Below are 23,923 nucleotides of genomic sequence, written 5' to 3' on the forward strand. Positions count from 1 at the left end.
GCAAGAGAAGGTAATGTTTGTGTTTGAGTTAAAAGACTCATCTGACCCATCCATGCGGATCACCAAAGTCATACAAGGTACAAGTGGAGAGCTGAGTAAGCAGCTGACCTGGCCATCAGCTGACTGAAACATCAGAAGGTAGTCAGATGGCTGCAACAAGGTAAAGCTAGACTTGATTTGGAAATATACTTGAAGACAAAGTCTAAAGCCACAAAGAAGGAGTTCAAAGAGCTGGTGAGCTCAAAAGTGACCAGGATGGAAGAAGAGAAATATAAGATAAAGAGTCAGTGAAAACAAGGGACAAATTGAGAGACAGTTTCCAACAGGGTTATATATGGGCAGACAAGTGCATGATCCCACAGGCAAGACTAATCTTCCTCATGAGGTCCACATATGACACTCCCCCAAGTCCTAGATACTGTATGTATAACTCTGGTATACCACAGAAGCAAACAATGTTATGCACAGAACCTGGGTTTACAATACATTCTATCTTGCAGAGAGGTAGCACTAACCCAGGGTTGTTATAGTTCATACCATGATGAGGTTCTTCAGAAGCTCCAAAAGATCTTGGAGAAATGTAGGCTGGAAGTGATCAGCACCAATCCCACTCCCCTAGAAGTGAGTGGAACCTGAGAAAAAATCCTTGAAGTTGCCATTTGAAATCACCACAACTACTCTCCAACCAGATGTTGTCTTGTGGTCCGTCTCTGCCATGACAGTGATCATGGCCAAGCTTACCATTATGTGGAAGGATGAAATCGAGGTAGCCTTTTAGAGGAAGAGAGAAAAGTAAATGGAGTTGGTAGAGGCTTGTGCAAGAAGTAGGGTGGAAGACAGTTGGCTGCAAAGGCTTAATTGGAACATTGATCTGACTGTTTATGAAGACTGTCAGAATTACTGGTTTCTGACAAAAGAAACCAGTCAAAGAATTGGCAGAGGAGGCAGATCAACTGAGTTTTTGACTTTGGCTTAGCAGAAATAACGCAAAATGAGAAGAACAATGATGCTAGGGCTGGCTGTATGGAGTAGTATGGAGATGTTTCTATGGCTGTCCCACCATGCTGAGATGTTCTGGGTTTAAAGGGGTGAAACATCAGGGAAAGTGGCTCCCAGCTAATGACTCTGCAGTGGGCTCATCAGTACTGGGAGAGGTACCTTTGGCAGCAATGCCTAGCAGGTATTAATTGTCTATACTTCCATTTTGGTAAGGAAGCAAATATTTATGTGTTTTGACTTTCATGGAAATTGAAGTTTTGTGATGGGGTCAAAAATTTGCTTTCGAGTTAAGTTCAGGTTATGATTCTATGATATTGAAAATGTTGAGAAAAGTTGATTTTAGCATAGTGTTTCTACATTTATCTATGTGTGTGGAAACCAATGACGTCTGAAGAAACTGACCTATCTTTTTTCAAAACAGTTGCATCCTATATACTATTTGTCTTTTTACAGGCTCCAGGCGTATTGTTTTTGGTCCAGTTTGGTTTATTTCCATATCCTGCAAAAACTGTTTGGCCTATGCCCATCAGTAAATGCCACAGAAATTGTTTAATTTAACCAGGAATTGTTGCTGTCTGCTCTGGTTAGTCATAGGACCCGGCCTATTAATTTGTTAAATTTTTTCATGAGTGTTTTTTGAGATACACAGTTTATTTAAATATATATGTATGCAAACACAGAAGCACATATAAGTGCATGCATGCATGTACACACACAAACAAATTTATAAGTGAAGATAGCTGACAGCTTGTTTGCCCCATCAGAGCACATGGTGGATGATGAAGAGAAAGAAATGAACACATAAACACACACACAGACACACACACACCACAATAGATTTGTAAAAGTCAGCTTTGCACAGAAGCATTAAGCCACCCCTGTACCAATCTGTCTGTCTATTCAGCTTGTGTCCATCATTTGACACAGTGTGAATAGTTTCAAATTAAAGGTTATTTAAATTGTTTACTTCATTCAATTTCTTGTTTGTTTTACTCTATATTTATTTGTATACATAATAAGTATAAGTTTTGTGGCCCCCTCATTAAGTATAACCTTATCTATATATATAAAATCCCTATGTGCATCCAGGTGTCCGTGTGTGGGTGTCTTCTGGTGAAGTGCACGTGCGCGGGGCACAGTGCGATGCGCGATATTACTGTCAGAGAAAGTTACAGGCGTTTTACGGAAATACAAACCAGTATTACTGCGAGAGGAAACTAAAGGTACACAATACAGTGATGCATATTACAGCCACATACGAGCCAGTATTACTGTGAGAGGAGATTAAAGGCATATTACCGACATGCACGCCTGTATTACCGCCAGAGAAGATTAAAGGTATATTACAGACGTACAAGCCAGCAGACGTACAAGACGGCATCCTTCAATAAGGGCGCACGCAAAAAGGCGAGCCTCAAAAGGGCGACCTCAATTGGGCGCAGCGAATAAAGGCGCGCGTAAATAAAGATCTGCACCTTTGTTGCTCTTCACATATTCCAGAGCCATTTGAACTAAATTATCTACGAACGCCTTTATTCGCCGCGCCCTTTTGAAGCTCGCCTTTTTGAAGCTCGCCTTTTTGTGCGCGCCCTTATTGAATAGAGCCGTACAAGACAGTATTACTGTCACAGAAAATTAAAGACACACAATACACAACGGCAGCCCACGAAGAACGGTCAGCTCAGCAAGTAAACATCAACAAAAGAAAGGCTGAAAGAAAGAAAAATACGACCAACAAAAAGAATGAGGTCAAAGTCCCTTGCCATTTAATATAGACTGTTCCTACTAATGTTTATGCACTACTGTTCTAGCGCCCGTTATTGTAACGGGCTAAATGACTAGTACTGTATATAAGGAGGCTGCTCTTCTACTATTAATATATGTTTTTTAAGATGAAATAGACTTGTTTTTTCTTTATTTTTTCTTTAATGTTCTTGCCTCCTCTTATTTCTTTTTCTTTTCTTGTAACGTTCTCTTTGACATGATGTAAAACAATTTGAGCTACATTGTTTGTATGAAAATGTGCTCTGCAAATAAATGTTTCTGTTCTCTTTGTTGTTATTTCTCAATGGATCGTTGGATCAAGTGTAGATTTTAAGTTATATCAACAAGAATATGCACCCCCCCCAGTGAAATTTTTTAAATGTCATATACAGTAGTCTGCATTTCAGGTTAAACTAAGTGCAACATACATGCAAAAATATGTGAAAATTTAATCGGTGAACAAACAAATAAACAAAATGTGATGTGAGGACTGAAATGAGGTCTTTAGTGTGCTAAGTCAATAAATGACACCCTACAAAGCTGAAAATTTCAAAAGACAGAGAGAGGGTGTTCTTCTTTCAGCTACTCCCGTTAGGGGTTGCCACAGCAGATCATCTTCTTCCATATCTTTCTGTCCTCTGCATCTTGCTCTGTTACAACCATCACTCGTATGTCCTCTCTCATCACATCCATAAACCTTCTCTTAGGCCTTCCTCCTTTCCTCTTTCCTGGCAGCTCTATCTTTAACATCCTTCTCCCAATATACTTAGCATTTCTTCTCTGCACATGTCCAAACCAATGCAATCTCACCTCTCTGACTTTGTCTCCCAACCGTCCAACTTGAGCTGACCCTCTAATGTACTCATTTCTAAACCTATCCATCCTCGTCACACCCAATGCAAATCTTAGCATCTTTAACTCTGCTACCTCCAACTCTGTCTCCTGCTTTCTGGTCAGTGCCACCATCTCAAACCCATATAACACAGCTGGTCTCACTACCATCCTGTAGACCTTCCCTTTCTTTTTTTTTCTTATTTTTTATTAATTTTAAATCATTCCATACAAATAGATCAATTTTTACAAAAAATGGGATTGAAAACAGATCGACCCCCACCCCTGAAAAAGAGAGCATGGCCAATGGGAAATTAAGCTTGTAAACATACCTAAATTTATTAGTTTAATAGGGCAATAAAGATGAATGGAGAAGAGAAAAAATGCAGAAAGAATTGCTTCCTCAGTGCTTTAAGAGCTTATTCTAAAATATTATTGATTAGTTCCTGCCAGGTTTTGAAAAAGTTCTGTACAGATCCTCTAACTGAGAATTTGATTTTTTCCATTTTCAAATAGTATAAAACATCAGTTTCCCACTGACTTAAAAGAGGAGAATTACCGGTAGGATTCTTCCAGTTTAGCAAAATAAGTCTGCGTGCCAAAAGAGTAGTGAATGCAATCACAGTTTGTTTGTCCTTCTCCACTTTTAACCCATCATGAAGAACACCAAACACAGCTGTTAATGGGTTAGGAGGGATTGTGACACCAAGGCTGTCTGAGAGGCACTTAAAAAGTTTCGTCTAAAATGATGTTAATTTGGTGCAGGCCCAAAACATGTGGCCAAGTGAGGCTGGGACTTGATTGCAGCGTTCGCAGGTTGGATCTTGCCCGGGAAACATTTTGGACAGTTTTAAGCGAGACAGATGAGCTCGATATATAATTTTGAATTGAATAATTGTATACTTTTTACGCATATGGAGGTCGAGTGAATTCTCTGCATTGCTACCTTACACTCATTTTCTGATATATTGATTAAGAGACCCTTTTCCCATTGTCCTCTTGGATCTTTGAAAGGGAGGAACTGTAAAATAATTTTATATGTTGCAGAGATGGTGTTTAAGTCCTTGAAATTGAGCAATATTTTTTCCGGCATGGAGAAGGGTGCAAGATGAGGAAAATCGGGCAGGTTCTGTTTAACAAAGTTCCTAATTTGAAGATAGTGAAAGAAATGTGTAGCCTGAAAGCTAAATTTGGAATGTAATTGTTCATAGGATGCAAAGATGTTGTCTATATAAAGATCTCTAATCAATTTAATCCCAAATCTTTTCCAGATATTAAAAACTGCATATGTTTGCGAGGGATGAAGCAGGTGGTTCTCTTGCAGAGGAACCAGACCTTCCCTTTCAATCTTGCTGATAACCTTAGGTCACAAATTACTCCTGACACTCTTCTCCACCCACTACACCCTGCCTGTACTCTCTTTTACTATTTTATTTTTACTGATGCTATTTTAAAGGAACTGGCAGTTCTCCATCTAACTTTTTTCTATTTACACCTGTGTGTGTTCATCATGAACCCTCTAGTTTTATAAAATATTTGGAAGAAAACTGAAGAGAAAAAGTGTAGGGCTAGAAATTCCTTATCGGGTGCAGACTCTAAATTATTTGGATGATATCCCGGAAAGGAAAAAAATCTATAATATAAGTATGACCTGGCATGGCAGAATGAAAACACCAACAAAGACATTAAATAAATAGGATCTGTGATTGGCAAGGACTGGTTTCTAATTAAGCAAATGATTTGGGACTATAACCTGCAGGCACTATTACCTTTGAGGATCACCTTTACTGACCCCTGTTCTAGAGACCACCTTGGTCTCGCACTCATATCTGTTTTCCTACACAGAAGCTGTTGCCTGTTGCTCTTCTTATACATTCAGCATGCATATAATATGTAATACAGTATGGCTCTCTTTCTCTTGTCTGGACTTTTCCTTTGGGACTTAGCCTTGCCTTGTGCCGCCCTGGTGGTGCTTTTGCTACCGGAAGCATCTCGTCAGCAGGTCACAACCTCACACTCAATTACTCCAAACACATTTCACCTGGACTTTAGCACAACATTCCAGCAGCAGTCAAAAAATCTGTTTAAAATTTAAAAAAACACAATAGAAGCAAAAGGTTGAATCATTTTGTTCAAGTTAGTTGAGTTCACATTTCAGTTAGTCGAGAACAAGGAGACAATCAAATACTTTTGAAAACAGCAGCATGAAGCATGCTACAAACAGAAGAAAATAGGCCTGAAGGCAAGGTTCAGGTCAGAGTACTGTCATCAGCTGACCCAATTACTTTAATATTGAATAGTGGAAATCAGAAAGCTGCCTCCTAGCAACAAACAGCAACGTCATACTAGGACACAACATCTACAGTGTGCTCTGTATAGACACAGCTAAATAAATGTGCATCATGTCCTTAGATAACAGGACTTTTACCTTTGCTTCCACAGAAAGGGGAGGAATACTGTATATACTGTAAATCCATAAGGGATATTTTCGCATGACCACCTAAAATGCTTCATTTCATTCTACTATTTGACTTGGTGATGGAAGTCACTCTGGTCACATTTTTATTATTTTAACTTATTATGACCTTCATTGCTACATCCCTTCACCCTAAATAATACTTTGGAGGCAAAGATAACAAATTGTAGTGTGGTTATTAGCACAAAATAAACTACCATGGTGATGACACGGTGGTACACTGGTAAGTCCACTGCCTCGCAACAATGGTTCATGTCCCGTCCTCCATGGAGTTTGCATGTTTTTTACTGATTACCTTGCATAATCCAAAGATGTGCAAGTTAGGCAGATTGGCGATGGTAAATTGAGCCTGGGGTCGGTCTGTTGTCTAACCTTCTAACTTTTCTTTTCTCCTTCCAGCTTCACTATGTTTGAGCCTCTGGTGATAATGAAACTTTAAACCCCATCTTGAGATCACTACCGGCCAACCCCACAATCATATTTGGGATCAGGGGCAAATCTATAAAGTCTTAGGGCCACCAGACCATTCAACTCTATGACATTGCTGAAACTGCGGTACCCCTGAGCCTTCTGTGGTATTTGACATGCTGATTCTCTCAAGCAACATCTGGGGTGGTTCACTTAAAAGGGCTACATAGTCCTTTAAGGGACTGTGTGATACCACTAAATGGACTGCAACAAAGGGCCCCTTACATCTGGTTACCCTGGACCTCAGGTTTCTCCTCTAAGCTGTCTCCAACTTTCTACATAAATGCCTTTTAGGGTACCTACTGCACCCCCAGGAAAAATTCTTCTTTCTGCCAATGCCTACCTCTGGGTCTTGTTGGGCCCTTCCCCTCTAATGTGTTAACCTATTTAGGCTGTGATCTAAAGTGAATCCATATTACACTATAGATCAATAGCATAAATTTGTCATACATATTCCTCAAGTATAGCTTAGGTGTTTTTGGAGAGCATACTTTACATTGTAAGCAGTAAGAGGAAAAAGTAAAAAAACTTAGTTAATAAGCATATACTAAACACTAAACAAAGGCAGACAACAAACATCATATCCAGTTTGAGTCTACATCCATGGCTTCACCTCGCTTGTTTACGGGACTGGTTTCTTCAATGGATTCCTGTTCTCTGTCTATGCTATCTGGCCATTTTTCCTTTCTTCTTCCAACTTCACAGTGAATGTTTCTTTGGGAATGATGCTGCTTTAAACCCCATCCTGGGGTCATTTGTGGCCAAACCTGTAATGAAATCTGGGTTCAGGTGCAAATCTGTAACATCTCATTGATAGCCACGGAAACCGCTGTACCCCTGAGCCTTCCATTGCCTTTGATATGCTTGTTCTCTTAAGGAACTTCTGAGGTGACTCACTTAAAAGTGCTATAATATAGTCATCTATGGGACTCTGAGCTACCATCAAACAGACTCTTGCATCTGGTTACCCTTTGCTTCAGGTTTTCTTCCAAGATATCTTAGACTTTCTACATAAATACTGGTGCTCCTACCTTTTAGCCTTTTAGGGTACTTAGTACACCCCCAGGTAATATTCTTCTTTCTGCCAATACCTACCATACCTTCCTCCTTCCCTGGGTATTGTTGTGTCCTTCCCCTTACATGTGTTACTCTATCCAGGCTGTGATCCACCCTTCAACAGGATACCCATATTACAGTATATATCAATAGCATATATTTGTCAAACATATTCCTCAAGTATAGCTTAGGTGTTTTTGGAAAGCATACATTTTAAACAGTTAAATAAGAGTCAATCAACTAATAGAATTACATGCCTAAATAACCTGCTACCGCCATGCTTGAACAATAAAGGGCTGCCGCAAGCTGTCAGTGAGTGTTGCTCATTTGTCAGAATGACACCAAAGAGCAAGCCCTTTTAAGGCTTTACATTACATTAGATAAAGTGTTCTTGTTTATTTTCACCAAACTAATTATGGCAGCAGAATTTCTTAATCTTTAAATACTGCAGTGCTTACAGAAGGGTGCTTCTGCTAATACAATTATAATCCCTATAAATTAATTCTGAATATGGAGTGAAGTTTATCAGTACCTGATAAATACAAACCAAAAAAGTGAGAAGAGAAAAGCAAAAAAAAAAAAAAAGAAAAAGAAAGTGTACAGTGAGTATAGAAAAGAATCACCCTTTAAAATCTTCACATTTTCTTTGCAGCCTGAAATAATTGTCACCTTCCAACATGACAATGGCCCAAAGCACACTGCAAAGTTGACCACATAGTGCCTGAAGGAGAAAAAGGTGAATGTTCTTGCGTGGCCTAGTCAGAGCCCAGATTTAAACCATATTGAAAATCAGTGAAATGGCTTGAAGACCGCAGTTCACCAACTGTCGCCATCCAATCTGACTGAGCTTGAGCAGTTCCGTAAAGAAGAGTGGGAAAATACTGCAAAGTCTAAATGTGTAGAGTTGGTAGAGAAGTATCCCAACAGACTCATGGCTGTAATCATTGCAAAAGGTAGTTCACACAAAGTATTGATATTTGGGGGATCCTTCAACCATCTCAGAGATTCTGTTTTCTTATTTTGTATTTTATTTTCTGAACTATTGCAATTATATCTTTCCCTTGACTTTTATACAGCTAGAAAAAATGTTTTGTTTGTCTCTTCCTTTCAAGCTGCAAAACAACAAAATGTGAATAATTTGAAAGGGGTGATTCTTTTCTATACCCACTGTAAGTGCCAGAGAGGAAGGATGAGCATCCCAGGTGGGATTGAGGATGATTACTGGCCCAGGTGGGAAGCTATAGTGGAAGAACAGTGGGACTTGAGACTCAGCCCTGCTGGAGCTCCTTACATTCTTCATCCTGATCATGCCCCCAAACTTAGGTGGCAGTGTTCCTCCAGGCTGAACCCAGTTGAGACACCTGCAGGGTGGCATGGGACTTGGAATCCTGAAGTATAACCCTGCAGAGGCCCCTAGGTGCCACAAGCGGGCACTGCTGGGGGAGGACTTCCCTAGTTTTCAAACAACCCGGAAGTGCTCACCGTGAGCCATGCCGGGTCACCAGAAGCCATTCCAGATCCAGCATAATAGGAGCCTGCTGAACTTATGTCAAGGAGTCAGAGTCAGGAAGTAGTGGCAGACACTCAAGTGGAGGCAAAAGGAGGAACTTGTACTTAAATATTCTGCCATTTTCTGGTGTTTATTTGAAAAGTTTTGGTGGCAAATAAAAAACTTGTTTAGGAATCCAGAAATGTGTTGGGTAACATTGTGACTGTGGTCTGGGGCTTGGTGATACCCCCTTGTGGTAACACAAGATATTTATAAAATCTAACTGCTTTGACAAATAAAGTTTTAATAAATTACAAAGTAACAACAGAAGTAAATTGAAAGAATCATGTGAAGTTTTTATCATAATTTGCTTCTTGGCCTCCCTCATCTATCTTCAAGGATGAATGGTTAACTGTAAAGTTCAAGTATTCTAGCAAGTGTATTTTATGTCGAGCATTTACAGTTTTAGCTAACATTTTCATTAAAAAATTGAAAGTTGTTTCACATATGATTCTGATTGCAGAAATAAGTATTTTTAAAATCCATGCATAGAAAATTGTGTGGCATTGTAGGTGTAGGAAAATATGAATGGACAAATTATTTTAATTGTTTAACACATTTAACAAAACTTGACAAAGTATTTTATTTGAGCAGCAAAGTTCAAAACATGTTAGAACATTATTTTGAACTCTGTATAACAAACAAAAACCAGAATTGTGTAAAACGCCTGGATTTCTAAACTGTAACATAGTGACAGCATGCCAGTTGTCATTCGGCTGCAGACATTTGTGATTCCTTCAGAGCCGCAAAGAGCTCTGAGAATGAGTGGTGGGTGTGAACTGTTGCTATGAATCTAGGATTAACTGTGAGAAAACACCATACCAGGCGTCTAAAGACAGACGGTTGGGGGGGGGGGGGGGGGGGGGGGCGGGGGGGGGGGGGGCTAATGGGTGAGGTGTATGTTCAGTAAGCTTCAGCCTGAAATTAACAAACTCATTAAGTTTGATATTTTCTCTATTCTTGGACAGGAACATTGAGTGTGTGTACATGAACACACAAAACACAAAACCGGGATAAGGTGAACAACTCTGTTAAGGTAGGAAACAGTTCTCTTAAAAAAATAGTTTACATGCCCAAGTCCATCTTTGGAGTTCTCCTTTGGTAAAAAGTTAACCAAGAAAAGATTTAAAATCATCAATGGTTGGCAATGCCTCCAAAAAAAACATGAAGCGAGTGTCTCCTGTGATTGAGCTGCTGAGCTTAGCACTGTACATTCAGTGAGACAAATTCTGAGACAAATTCTTTCAACCAGGAGAAATCCGAACATTTGCCTCAGAAAATGTATCTTTGTGGATGCTTCCACTGTTTTCTATTAGAAGAGTATAACGGACATGCACAGAGAATGAAATTACATGGCCAAATAACTGGGTTACGTGCAAAGAAATCTGTGGTGCTCATTTCTCAGAGACCAGTATCCCAGTTTCCCAGTTTCTCTGACTAGAAAATTGGTACACATGGCATTTTTGAATCCAGGTTTCAGTGAATAATTAATAAAAGTGCTTGTAAATGCACTCATTGTGAGATTCTGCCCTAGCAACTTGTAAGAACTGAAGATACGAACTTAGGATACTGATATAGAGTACCGGAGACACCAGAAGTGAACATATTGTGTAGTGTGTGTGTGCTAGCTGTGTAAATTTTGGTGTATTCACTCCTCCTTCAAACAATCAGTTCTTAGAAATAGGTGTCTTAAAAATATTATTATTAATGAATGTGTGTTTTAATTTTAGCTTCTCAGCAGAAAACTTGCTGGTTTATTAAATGAGCCACAGCACAGATATTTAAATCAACAATTAATTGGGCCAGATTCAAATTTCAGAGAGATGTAGAGATGAGTTAAACCATTTTCAAAACATGTTATCTTTTTATATTATACAGGAGTGCATACAGTATGCCACTTAAAGCTTTGGAAGGCTAAACATACATACATTTTATTAATTATCTATTCCTGATAGCACCAATTTATGTCTGCCAGTTTGGCTGACCTTACCTGGTGAAGAAACATATTGCTAAATAAGAGTAAATCGCTTTTGCTAATTGTTAACTATTGTTTGCACTGTTATTATCTTTATCTAACTGAGTTTTGAACAAGTCTTGTTTAGTTCCTCACATTAATTCACATTCATACTTACCTTGGTGGGAGTCACATTGGCAGCCCAAACAACTTTTTCTATGCTTCAAAGTGGAATACATATAATCCTCCAATGTGTCTTAAGTCTGCCCATTGGGCACACATGGGTGGCACCCAGAGACATTCTATCAACATGTCCAAATCAGCTCCACTTGTACCTCTCATTTCAAAGAAGCAACAGTTCTACTCTAAAGTTCTTACTATGATAGACAGTGAGTTCAGCCAGCCTACACAGGAATTTATTGGCTGCTCGTGCCTGGGATCTTATTCTTTTGGCTACTAAATAAGGTATGTGTCCATAGAAGGGAATGGGGAGGTAGACAGACCACTACATTGAAAGCTTCCACTCCACACCATGGTCTAGATCAACATCCACAGAATTGCTGTCATTGCATAGATTCACAGGTCAGTCATTCGCGATCTTATAAACAAAACTCAGTGAAACTCTCCAATTGAGCCATTTGCTTACTCTTTTCCTGCAGGTGAGAAAGATGACTTCAGTTTGGAGGTAAACCTCATTACACTCAGCTACTACAGTCCATGCCAGAAATTACAGTCCGATTAGGCCCAGAGAACAAACTGGATACCTTCCAAACCTCTGCTGCTCCTTCATATCCTGTCCATGAAACTCAGGAAGATTAGAGGAGACAAGACACACATTTGTCAGCATTCAAATCTTATATTTAAAGGACTTGATTTAACACCAAATCTGTAAACTCTCACTCAGCACAGCAGCAACCCTGGATCCTTTTACTCTTGCGGGACCCTTCCCATGTGTGACGAGCTACACAGTCATAAGCTTTTTCCAAAAGTGAAAACCCCATGTAGACAAGTTTGGCAAACTCCTATCATCTACCAAATATTTTTCCAAGGACTGAAGGGAAGCAATAGTGAAGATGCTCTCTTGTAGTTGGTAGTTATCCAGGTATTATGCTGTCTTTTGTTACTTTATTTATTTTATACTAGCTGTCCCCTGTGGAGTGGTGGTGTGGTGGCTCTGAGGCTAGGGATCTGCACTGGCAATCGGAAGGTTGCCGGTTCGAATCCCGTAAATGCCAAAAGGGACTCTGCTCTGTTGGGCCCTTAAGCAAGGCCCTTAACCTGCAATTGCTAAGCGCTTTGAGTAGTGAGAAAAGCGCTATATAAATGCAAAAAATTATTAAAAAAATTATAAAATTATAGTAGTGAAACAGGGCAGTGAGAAGGGCCCTGCTCGGTTTCCTTACCTGTCCAATCAGGACGTCTTTGAGATGGGGGGGGTGGGTGGGAGGGGAGATGTGGTTGGTTGGGGTTGGGGTACAAACCAATATAGATTCCACACTGATAAATTCTACACTTTGAGTTGATCCTAAGACTCTGAGACTATGAAGTAGCAGCACTAATCACTACACTAGTCTGATTTAATAAGAAAATTATATATGACATCCAGATCATTGCTTGGAACTACTGACATATCAGTGACCTCCAAATTGACAAAATAAGCAGTGTGTTTTCTGTTTTATTACTCTTATATGCCATTTTCCCCATGCTGTGCTTAATATCAGCTTTCCTGAGTTTGAGTCATGTACTTTTTCATTGTCTGTGTTTGCTTATTCTCGCCATGTTTGAGGGATCTTGTGACATACTGGTTCTAGTTTAGTCTGATCTTTTTATATGTATCATAGTATGTTTATATGTCAAGGATTCCATTTTTATGATTTGGTTTTTTTTTTGTTTCAATATCAATTGAAAACATCGGCATTTACATGACTCATGTGTCCATATTAAAATGGTTGTGCTCGCCTCTCTTGCTGTTCTTTGGTGAATACATGTATTAGACTTCTCAACAGCTTAACGTTAGTTAGTTAGTTTTCATTTCACATAGGAAACCTAGCATCAGGTTTTGTCCTCGACCCTGATTTTTGCTTTGCTTTCTGGTTTTGATATCTTTTCCCTTTTGTCTTTATAGGTGTGAGTTCTGCTTGCCTTTTTGAGCCCAATACTGGCGTGTGTTGTATCTCCTCTTCAAAATATCACTGAGATTGAGTTCTTACAATGCTGATGTTCTGGTTATGCCCGATGCTACTTGGATCGATTATGTTCCCCAAGGCTATAAATTGGATTAAATGGAATTGGTTATGTTATGTTCTTAATACCAAAGACAGAATGATCTCCTCTCCAAAGGTAGTCTGTACATTGTGCCCACTGATTTTCAAATAGACTACAGCTTTCTCCATCTCTGTGGATAGTCATTTTAATACACTGCTCCTCTTCTTCCTCTTTCTTTAATCACTTTGCCTTTTTGTTGGTTATAGTCTTTCTTCTTCATATCACACCAAACTTGGTGGTTTTGACTGGCCCACAGAGAAAATGACAATATTAAGGACGTCACAATGCATTTGGGAACTCTGAAGCTTGAATGTTGATAAATGGTACCCTGAAGAACTGACACCATTTTGCAGTTTCAAATGATATTCTCAGATCACCAGATGGTTTTGCAGTAGGGTAAAGTTGTGGAGTAATTCTTTAGCTGACAGGAAGAAGAGTAATGTTCTGTAAAAGGCACTTCATTTGTTCTCTTAATTCAGTCTATGTAGTTCTATCGCATTTCATTTGTTACTGTGCACAAATCCACCGTGTATTTGAGTGTACAGAAAAGGAAAGAAGAGAAACTGGGATGCAACACAGCATGCATAAAAATACTTCCCATTGTGAAAGTGAAATTCAGGTATGCATTTAAATCCAGACGAGCAGCAAGTGTCACCTTTATTGGATTTGATACTGCTGCAATTCACCACTCTTAAATATTATTTTCCTACCAGCATACAGTATCTAACTAAAGTACTGTAATTGTTTTTATATCCTGCCTGAAGAACATAAACCATTATGACTACAGACTTTCTGCTCCATGTATCCAAACTCTTTTTCTCTCACCTAAAGTCATAACATTGTATGCATTAGAAGCAGAATGTATTCACAGAAACTCCAGTCCTCGTAACAGAGCTTAAGTGCTAGTTACACAGACAGCCAAGTATAAGGCCAACAGGATCAACTGCATGATGCTTCATATATCTCATTACACCATGACATTTCAGACTTTGAAAAGACACTGAAAGACTTGAATGTTTTAGTTGGTTTATTAGAAATCCACCAGTCCTACAGCTGGAAGTGTATATCAGAACAGAAACTCTGTCATGAAGATCAAGGAGTTGTTCAGAAAAGTCTAATGATTATAACTATGAGGAACCATAGATGAGTGTGGGCAGTGGTAGATGGTATTAATAAAAATTAGTGTTGAACAGTCAAATAATTCCAAGACATTAAGAACTTGGAATGTTCCACAGGGTGGTTATCATCTCAAACTGACCTTTAGGAACCTGGTGAAAGAAGTGACTAAGAAGCTGATGACAATCCTGCCACAACTACAGACTTCCATAGCTAAAATGTGACAACAATCAATATTTATTGTACTGGCTACACTAAAGCTACACTTGTATCGGGACGACATGACTAAATTCTACTGTCTGCTGTAAATAATGTGGCAGACTCTGAGAATGAGAGTCAGGTCCTCCAGTCTTAGTGTGACAGTTTATCTGTAGTCAAATGATCAACCGTCACTGGCCGTACAACACCATTCCTGCCATTTGTCCTGTTGGTGACATCTCTGCATTGCAGGGATGCTTTTTAGTAGCGGGGTGTAAATATTTAGGATAAAGGAGGAAACAAAGATTGTATCAAAATAAAGGTAAAGCCTGTGAAAATGCCTGCTATAACTAGAAAAAAAAGCTTAGGATAAGGATTTAGAATGTCTAGCTAAAGCAGAATCAGAATCAGAATAGAAATGTCTGATTACATTGGTCCAGACTGAGTGAATGAGGTTGTGGGTGTTTGAAGGAGCTCATTAATCAGATGTGGCTTCAGCCTTGCACTCAATTTTCCTGAGATATGCTCCAGCCCCTGTCACCAAGTACTAGTAGCAATAATATTGTGTTTGGAGATTTGTGCTCCTGGCTTCATTATTACCTTTGTCACTCCTGTGATGATAATTGTCTTTAAAATGATGCAAAGCTTGACTGGACAAATATGCTACTCACATCTGAAAATAAATGTTTCACAGAGTTAGTGCTCACGTAGAAGTATCTGTTGAGAATATACAGTGGCTTACTGGATTTGATATCATTGGGTTTTGGTTGTTTCTTTAATCACAACAAAGATGTCACTCCATTGCATTGATTCAACTTCAACCAATAAGACTAAAGTTAACCTCTGACATCATCATAATGGTATGTTTGATTTCATCCATCCATTATCCAACCCGCTATATCCTAACTACAGGGCCATGGGGGGCCACTGGAGCCAATCCCAGCCAACACAGGACGCAAGGCAGGAAACAAACCCTGGGCAGGGCACACACCAGGGACAATTTAGGATCGCCAATGCACCTAACCTGCATGTCTTTGGACTGTGGGAGGAAACCGGAAACCCACGCAGACACGGGGAGAACATGCAAACTCCACGCTGGGAGGACCCGGGAAGCGAACCCAGCTGCACCACCGTGCCGCCCTTGTTTGATTTCACCATTTATGAAAACACTTCTGTGCTTAGTGAGAAAAAATCCTTCATCATTTAAAGTTAATCTGACTTTTTAAACTAATAATATTAACTTTATTTAATAATAACTTTATTTATACAGCAGCTTATCATACATTTACATGCAACTCAAGGTGTTTTCCCCAGATTAATTAACAAAAACAATAAAGATATACCATAGTTATTTGGGTATTATTATTAACTAGTATTACGACAATTTCTAATAGAAGTAAGTGAACTAAATAGAAAAACAACCTGGGCATTGTTAAACAAAATCTAAACACAATAGTGCGAAGCAAACTTTCACTCTTATCAGAAATAGGTTCATACTGTTTTCTAATTAAAAGCCTTCGGAACTGGCAGCTGTTGCTGTTGTGAGGCGGCCTTCTGCTGTTATGCACCTAAAATCTGGAATAGCCTGCCAGTAGGAATTCGCCAGGCTAATACAGTGGAGCACTTTAAAAAACTACTGAAAACACATTACTTTAACATGGCCTTCTCATAACTTCACTGTAATTTAATCCTGATACTCTGTATATCTAATTCATTATAATAACTATTCATTCAAAATCTGTACTAACCCCTACTCTCTCTTCTGTTTCCTTTTCCAGTGTCCTGTTGGTGGTGGCGTGTGCCACCACCATCTACCCAAAGCACCATGATGTTCCAACAATGATGGATGGATTAAAAGCCAGAAGTCTGTATGACCATCAGCATCAAGTGACTCCGTAAGAACCCTAACTACAAAGAGGACTATTTCATTTATGTTAGGTAGAATGCCCAAAGGGGACTGGGCGGTCTCGTGGCCTGGAACCCCTACAGATTTTATTTTTTTCTCCAGCCTTCTGGAGTTTTTTTTTGTTTTTTCTGTCCACCCTGGCCATCGGACCTTACTCCTTTCTATGTTAATTAATGTTGTCTTATTTTAATTTCTTATTTTGTCTTTTATTTTTCTTCTCTTCATTATGTAAAGCACTTTGAGCTACTTTTGTATGAAAATGTGCTATATAAATAAATGTTGTTGTTGTTGTTGTTGTTGTTGCTTTTCCATCAGCGGTGGGTGCTAGATTTTCGGCTATTTCAATTCAAGTCGTGAATGGCTGCTTAACATCCTCCATCTGATTGGCAAGTGTGCTCAGTTTAGACGTGCTTTCCTGAATGTGTTCCTCAATTTTATCCAGCATAGCATTAAAGGCCGCCTCAAAGCGGATATATATGCGTTTCTTTGTTATCCTGCCGCAGCACTTGTAGCTCCCGCTGTAGCAGCTTCTCACTTGCCTTCTCGCTTTTCTTTATATCATTCTTTATCTCTTGCTTTTGCGCAGCAATCATCACCTTCAGTTTGGACAGGTCATTTCTGCTTTCGAACACTGTAGTTGAAGCGGCGGGCTCTATTACAGCTGATGTTCCCGGCTCGCGTGGAGTAGGTGAAAGCACGGACTGCAAGGCCTTTTCCAGTTTCAAATAATCTTCTCCAATCGGCGAGCTATTTTGACCTGCTTCACTCGCACATTCGCTCCCCATTTCGCTCTCAACTGGAGACGATGCAGCGGACCGTGGTCCTGAGGAGTCAGGGCTTTCGCCCATCTGTTCCAGGTCAGTCTCTGAAAGGCTGTACCTTGAGTTTGAACTTGGACTTACTGCTCTGGGTTTGAATGTAGCTTTAGTTTTCTTTTCCATTTCTTTCTGAGCCCCTTTCTTACCGACCATGTTTATATATGCTTGCATATACTGCAGTAGAACCCTCAGGTTGGATAAAAACAGAATATCTCAGGATAATAAAGAAATAATATTAAAAAATAACACAGCTGCTAACGGAGCTCCACTTCAGACGTCCATCTCTCGCAATGGACGAGACCATAATCCGAATGCAAAAAACTCGGAGACAGACTTGCTGCTCTGGAAGATGGAAACAGAAGGAATAATATTAGAATCGAAGGTCTGCCTGAGAATCGTGAAAGTCCGAACCCAGTGAAATTCACAGCTGATCTATTTTCTAAAATATTTGGAGAGGACTTTAAATCAGATACTGAGGTAGCAGCGGATTATCGCATACGCGGATCAAATACCTTTAGACAGAGGTCTTTTATTATCTGATTCAAGAGATTATTATGTAAGCTAGATGTGATGGCACTCCTCAGATGCAAGCAAGAGATTATATTTGAAAATAACCACATTCGTATTTTCCATGATTTCTCTCCCGCAACAGCTGTTAAACGTGCAGCCTTCTAGAACATTAAACAGCGGTTACAGCAAGCCAATATCAAATACAGCCTCTTGTATCCTGCCAAACTGAAAGTGGATGTGCAAGGCCAATACTACGTCTTCTCCAGCAAGGAGGAAGCAGAAAAGGAATTACGAAAGATGATCCCGACACTATTCTGAAACACAATAGTGAGTGGCCTCCTGTCATGGCATGGCAAGGAGATATCACCTGCTGTCTGATCCACTTGTAATGATACGGGTACCATAATTATACATCCTTTTCATTACTCGGACGCTTTCTGTTTATGTTTTAATTACAGTTATAGACGTGTGTGTGGAAGAAATTAATTTCTTTTTTTGTTTTTTTTTACACCCTAAAGAAGACTGTTTAATATCATACCCTTGGTTTATTGTTATTGTTATTATTGCATTAGGATTTACTACGCTTATCCAAGACCACTTTTTAACACATGAAGATTATACTTTATGTTAATAGTTTGTTAATGATTATATTTTAGGCATATAGTATTTAGACTTTATTGGTAATAGATATCTCTACTTTTTAATCCTCAAACGCCGCTGCATGGGGGCTTGTTTTGTTTTGGACGTGCTCTGTCTCTAGGTGTGTCAGAGGACCGGGACTTTGTGAAGTAGGGTTCAGCCTCACGTGGGGAGGCAGAAGGGGGGGTGGGGGGATAAGGGGGGGAGAGAAAGAGAGCAGACTATATCTAATGTATACAGTGATCCCTCGCTATATCGCGCTTCACTTTTCGCGGCTTCACTCCATCGCGGATTTTATATGTAAGCATATTTAAATATATATCGCGGATTTTTTGCTGGTTCACAGATTTCTGCGGACAATGGGTCTTTTAATTTCTGGTACATGCTTCCTCAGTTGGTTTGCCCAGTTGATTTCATACAAGGGACGCTATTGGCAGATGGCTGAGAAGCTAGATTGCTTACTTTTCTCTTTCTCTTGCGCTGACTTTCTCTGATCCTGACGTATGGGGATTGAGCAGGGGGGCTGTTCGCACACCTAGACGATACGGACGCTCGTCTAAAAATGCTGAAAGATTATCATCACGTTGCTATCTTTTGTGCAGCTGCTTCCTGAAACGACATGCTGCACAAAAGCTCGAAGGGCACGTATTGATTTTTGACTGAAAAACAAACTCTGTCTCTCTCTATCTCTCTCTCTCTCTCTCTCCCCCTGCTCCTGACGGAGGGGGTGTGAGCTGCCGCCTTCAACAGCTTTGTGCCGCGGTGCTTCGCATACTTAAGCCAAACAGCCCTATTGATTTGTTTGCTAGAGATTGTTTTCTCTATCTATGTGACATTCTGTGCTCCTGACACGCACTCCTTTGAAGAGGAAGATATGTTTGCATTCTTTTAATTGTGAGACAGAACTGTCATCTCTGTCTTGTCATGGAGCACAGTTTAAACTTTTGAAAAAGAGACAAATGCTTGTTTGCAGTGTTTGAATAACATTCCTGTCTCTCTACAACCTCCTGTGTTTCTGCGCAAATCTGTGTCCCAAGCATGACAATATAAAAATAACCATATAAACATATGGTTTCTACTTCGCGGATTTTCTTATTTCGCGGGTGGCTCTGGAACGCAACCCCCGCGATGGAGGAGGGATTACTGTACTTTTAATTCTTAAAATTATAACTACCAACGTAACAATAGGGTGCATGGTAATAACTCGTGGGGAAATTGGAAATTAAGGTTAAAGCTGTCTCATTTCCAGTTAAGGCTACAAAATGACATCAAAAATTCAAAATCAATGTCTCCATGATGGGGCAGTTAACTTTGTGAGCTGGAATGTTAAAGGCCTGAATTACGAAATAAAGAGAAAGAAAGTATTCTCTCACCTAACAGGTTTAAACGCTAAAATCGTATTTTTACAGGAGACCCATTTACTAAGCAAGGATCAGTTCCAGCTACAAAAAGACTGGACTGGCCAAATATTCCATTCTAGCTTTACAAAGAACACTAGAGGTGTGGGAATTCTCATACATAGAACAGTCTCATTTGTAGCATCAGCTCTTTATCAACAAAATTTCGCCGTCTGTATGAAAAAAATTAAGCAAGACTTGCATAGATGGTCAATCCTTCATCTCACTCTAGCTGGAAGAATTAACGTTGTTAAGATGAGTATTCTTCCTAAGCTACTTTTTTATTTCAAAACATTCCAATATACATCAATAAATCATTTTTAAGCAATTAGATTCAACAATAACCTCATTTATTTTGAACTCAAAACAACCACGTATCGAAAGAATAACCCTACAAAGACCTAAGGCAGAAGGTGGCATGGCTCTACCCAACTTTCTGTTTTTTTACTGGGCAGCAAACATGCAAGCTATAAAAACCTGGACACAAACAGATGAAAATACACAGGCTTGGTCCGCAATAGAAGTAAAATCCTGCAGTACTTCTTTATATTCCCTGCTTTGTACCTCAATAAATGCAAGTTGTCGCTAATATACTAATAACACAATTGTGCTTCACTTACTCAGGACATGGAACCAATGTAGAAAGCATTTTAAGATGGAGAATCTTTTATCTGTGGCACCTTGCAAGAGAAACACCTTTTTCAACTTTAATCTTTATATAGACAACATCTTTGCATCCTATGAACAATTACATTCCAAATGTAACTTTCCAGCTACACATTTCTTTCACTAGCTTCAATTAGGAACTTTGTTAAACAGAACCTGCCCGATTTCCCTCATCTTGCACCCTCCTCCATGCCGGAAAAAATATTGCTCAACTTCAAGGACTTAAACGCCATCTCTGCAACATATAAAATTATTTTACAGTCCCTCCCTTTCAAAGATCCAAGAGGACAATGGGAAAAAGATCTCTTAATCAATATATCAGAAAAGGAGTGGAAAATAGCAATACAGAGAATTCACTCGACCTCCATATGCGCAAAAAGCATATAATTATTCAATTCAAAATGATATATTGAGCACATCTGTCTCGCTTAAAACTGTCCAAAATGTTTCCAGGGCAAGATCCAACCTGCGAATGTTGCAATCAAGTCTCAGCCTCACTTGGTCACATGTTTTGGGCCTGCACCAAATTAACATAATTTTGGACCAAAATTTTTAAGTGCCTCTCAGACAGCCTTGGTGTCCCAATCCCTCCTAACCCATTAACAGCTGTGTTTGGTGTTCTTCCAAATGGGTTTCGAGTGGAGAAGGACAAGCAAACTGTGATTGCATTCACTACACTTTTGGCACGCAGACTTATTTTGCTAAACTGGAAGAATCCTAACTCTCCTCTTTTAAGTCAGTGGGAAACTGATGTTTTATGCTGTTTGAAATTGGAAAAAAACAAATTCTCAGTTAAAGGATCTGTACAGAACTTTTTCAAAACCTGGCAGGATCTAATCAATAATATTTTAGAATAAGCTCTTAAAGCACTGCATTTTTTTCTCTTCTCCGTTCATCTCTTTGCCCTATTAAACTAATCAATTTAGGTATGTTTACAAGCTTTAAGTTTTACCCCATTGGCCATTCTCTCTTTCTCAGGAGTTTGGGTCAATCTGTTTTCAATCTTATTTTTTGTAAAAACTGATCTATTTGTATGGAATGATTAAAATTAATAAAATTAAAAAAAAAAAAAAAGTTGGGGTCTGATTTTATGATCGAATTTTCAGGTTTCAAGACCCAACTTATACGTGAGTATATATGGTAGTTAATCAGGGTTCTAAGTTCTTTATTGACATGCTAAACCTGAAAGACAGAGAAAAGACAAAGAAAGGCAGTTATCAATAAAGCAATATTCAATATGTAAAATACAGACAGACTAAAAATCTCTCTCTATATAAAATCCACTGTCTCTCTGTCTGTCTGTATGTCTGTCCACTTTTCACGAGAGAACTACTTAACAGATTTAGTTCAGGTTTTTTTCTATAATTTGCTTAAACATTGATTTTGCAAATTCTCTCATCACACTAAGAATCGTAGTTCACTTGCAGGAGCGATATATTTGCACTAATCCGAGACAGAGGCTGTGGGCCAAGGGGAGGAGGAAGTATGATGTCAGGAGTGGGGAGCCAGGCAGGGCCCTCCTCACTCACACGCCAGCCTCAGTTCGAGTCGGGTCATTTTGGAGTGTACCTTGGCTCCTCTTAGCTAGCGATACCTGTTTGGTTATTGATTTTTAAAATTTGTCCTGTTTCACTACTACGCAGGTGGAGCTGCGGGATACGGCTAGTATAATATATAATTCAAAACATCTAAATTAAACCATTTATTAAAACATCTGAAACTGGGTGCATTTTGTGTATTCAGTCCTTGCTCTATGACATCAGAGGATAACCTTAAAGTTGATTGGTTGAAGGTAAACTGCTGTATTGCAACAACAACTTCAGATTCCTCTTAGGCCCATTCTTACAAGTTGAAGGATAGAGTTAGGTGTCAGTCAGGTGATGAGTGATACAAGTGGACTAGACCCAGACACTGTGTGACCATGAACAAGTCATGTCACCTGCCTGTGCTCCAACTGGAAATATCAGATGTAACCAATTGTATCTTAAATGTTGGATAAAGGTGTCAGCCAAATAAGTAAATCTAAATGAAAACAATTATAATAGTGAATGCCACATCGGTCATAGGGAACAAGCTGAATCTAATATGGACGGACGAAAAGACCAGTTAGATATATTCTCACGCATTACTTGTTACATAATGCAATGACAAATTTGAGATGGTCTTTCTCCTAGGGATAGGGCTATGGATACTCATTCTTATTTGCCTGCACTATTTGCCATTCTGCATATGAAAATGAAACTGTAGTGAACTAGAGACACAAACATGACAAATAAGGGTTATGAGGCCTCCAAAGGACTTCACTGGCCAGGCCTCTTTAGTCGACTTGAAAAAGGCCTTACTCCAACAGACTTATTCCAACTCAAGGTTTGAAGGCCTAAAAGAAATCTAAGCTTTCAAAAGAAACTTAAAAGTCCCAAGTATATATTATAAAGCCCCACAAATAATAGAGTAACCTTAAACCATGGCTCGGGCACAGAACGACAAAAAGGAATCTTTATAAATCAAGGATTCATTCATAAAATAGAAAAAATAAAGCAAAATGCTCCACAGAGTGAAAAAAGGCAAAAGAATATGCCTAAAAAGGCAATCCACTACAAACAAATTTCCAATATATAGTACAGAATGAAAATCCTTTACACCATAGTTTTTGGTTGCAACCCAATCTTGCCCTTTTTAGTGTCTTTGAGAACCATTCCTTGTTGAATGTCCTAATGATTATCAAAAGAAAATCACACACAATCATCAGATTGTGGGTGATCAAGGACGATCTTCAGAGCAATGTCGATTACCTAATCAACCTGCGGCAACCTCTTTCACAAACCATCCTCCAATCATTAATATTAAATACAACATTAATTCTTGACCCAACAGTGACGACCGTGCTTTAGACCAAGAATAGGACTTGTTTGCTGTTTTGCCTCCTTTTTTGGTTTTGTTCCTATTTGTTTAGACTATTTTGTTATTTTTTGCAAATTTTGTTAATAAATCCTCTTTGATAAAGAGTTGAGACTTGTCCCTGTTCAAGCTGGAGTTTTACTCCCAGTCATGTGACATATTTTGAGATATTTAAGACAGTCTTTTGCATTTTGAACTTCAGAAGCATGCTTCTTCATTTTAAGGCCTAGTCAAGTAAGCCTCCCAATTTTCCAAGGTCATGGTCCCCTGGAGTGAAACCTATTTTTGGGGCACTTCAGTTATGATTCTGGCCTGTATTTTTGAAGGCCAAACATTTTTGTCAGTTGTGTGCTGCAGCAGTTATTACACTTATGGATCACAGATGTTAATTAAAAAAAAATTGCAACAAGAGC

The sequence above is a fragment of the Erpetoichthys calabaricus genome, chromosome 3 (genome assembly GCF_900747795.2).
Source record: "Erpetoichthys calabaricus chromosome 3, fErpCal1.3, whole genome shotgun sequence".
In the NCBI taxonomy this organism is placed as follows: domain Eukaryota; kingdom Metazoa; phylum Chordata; class Cladistia; order Polypteriformes; family Polypteridae; genus Erpetoichthys; species Erpetoichthys calabaricus.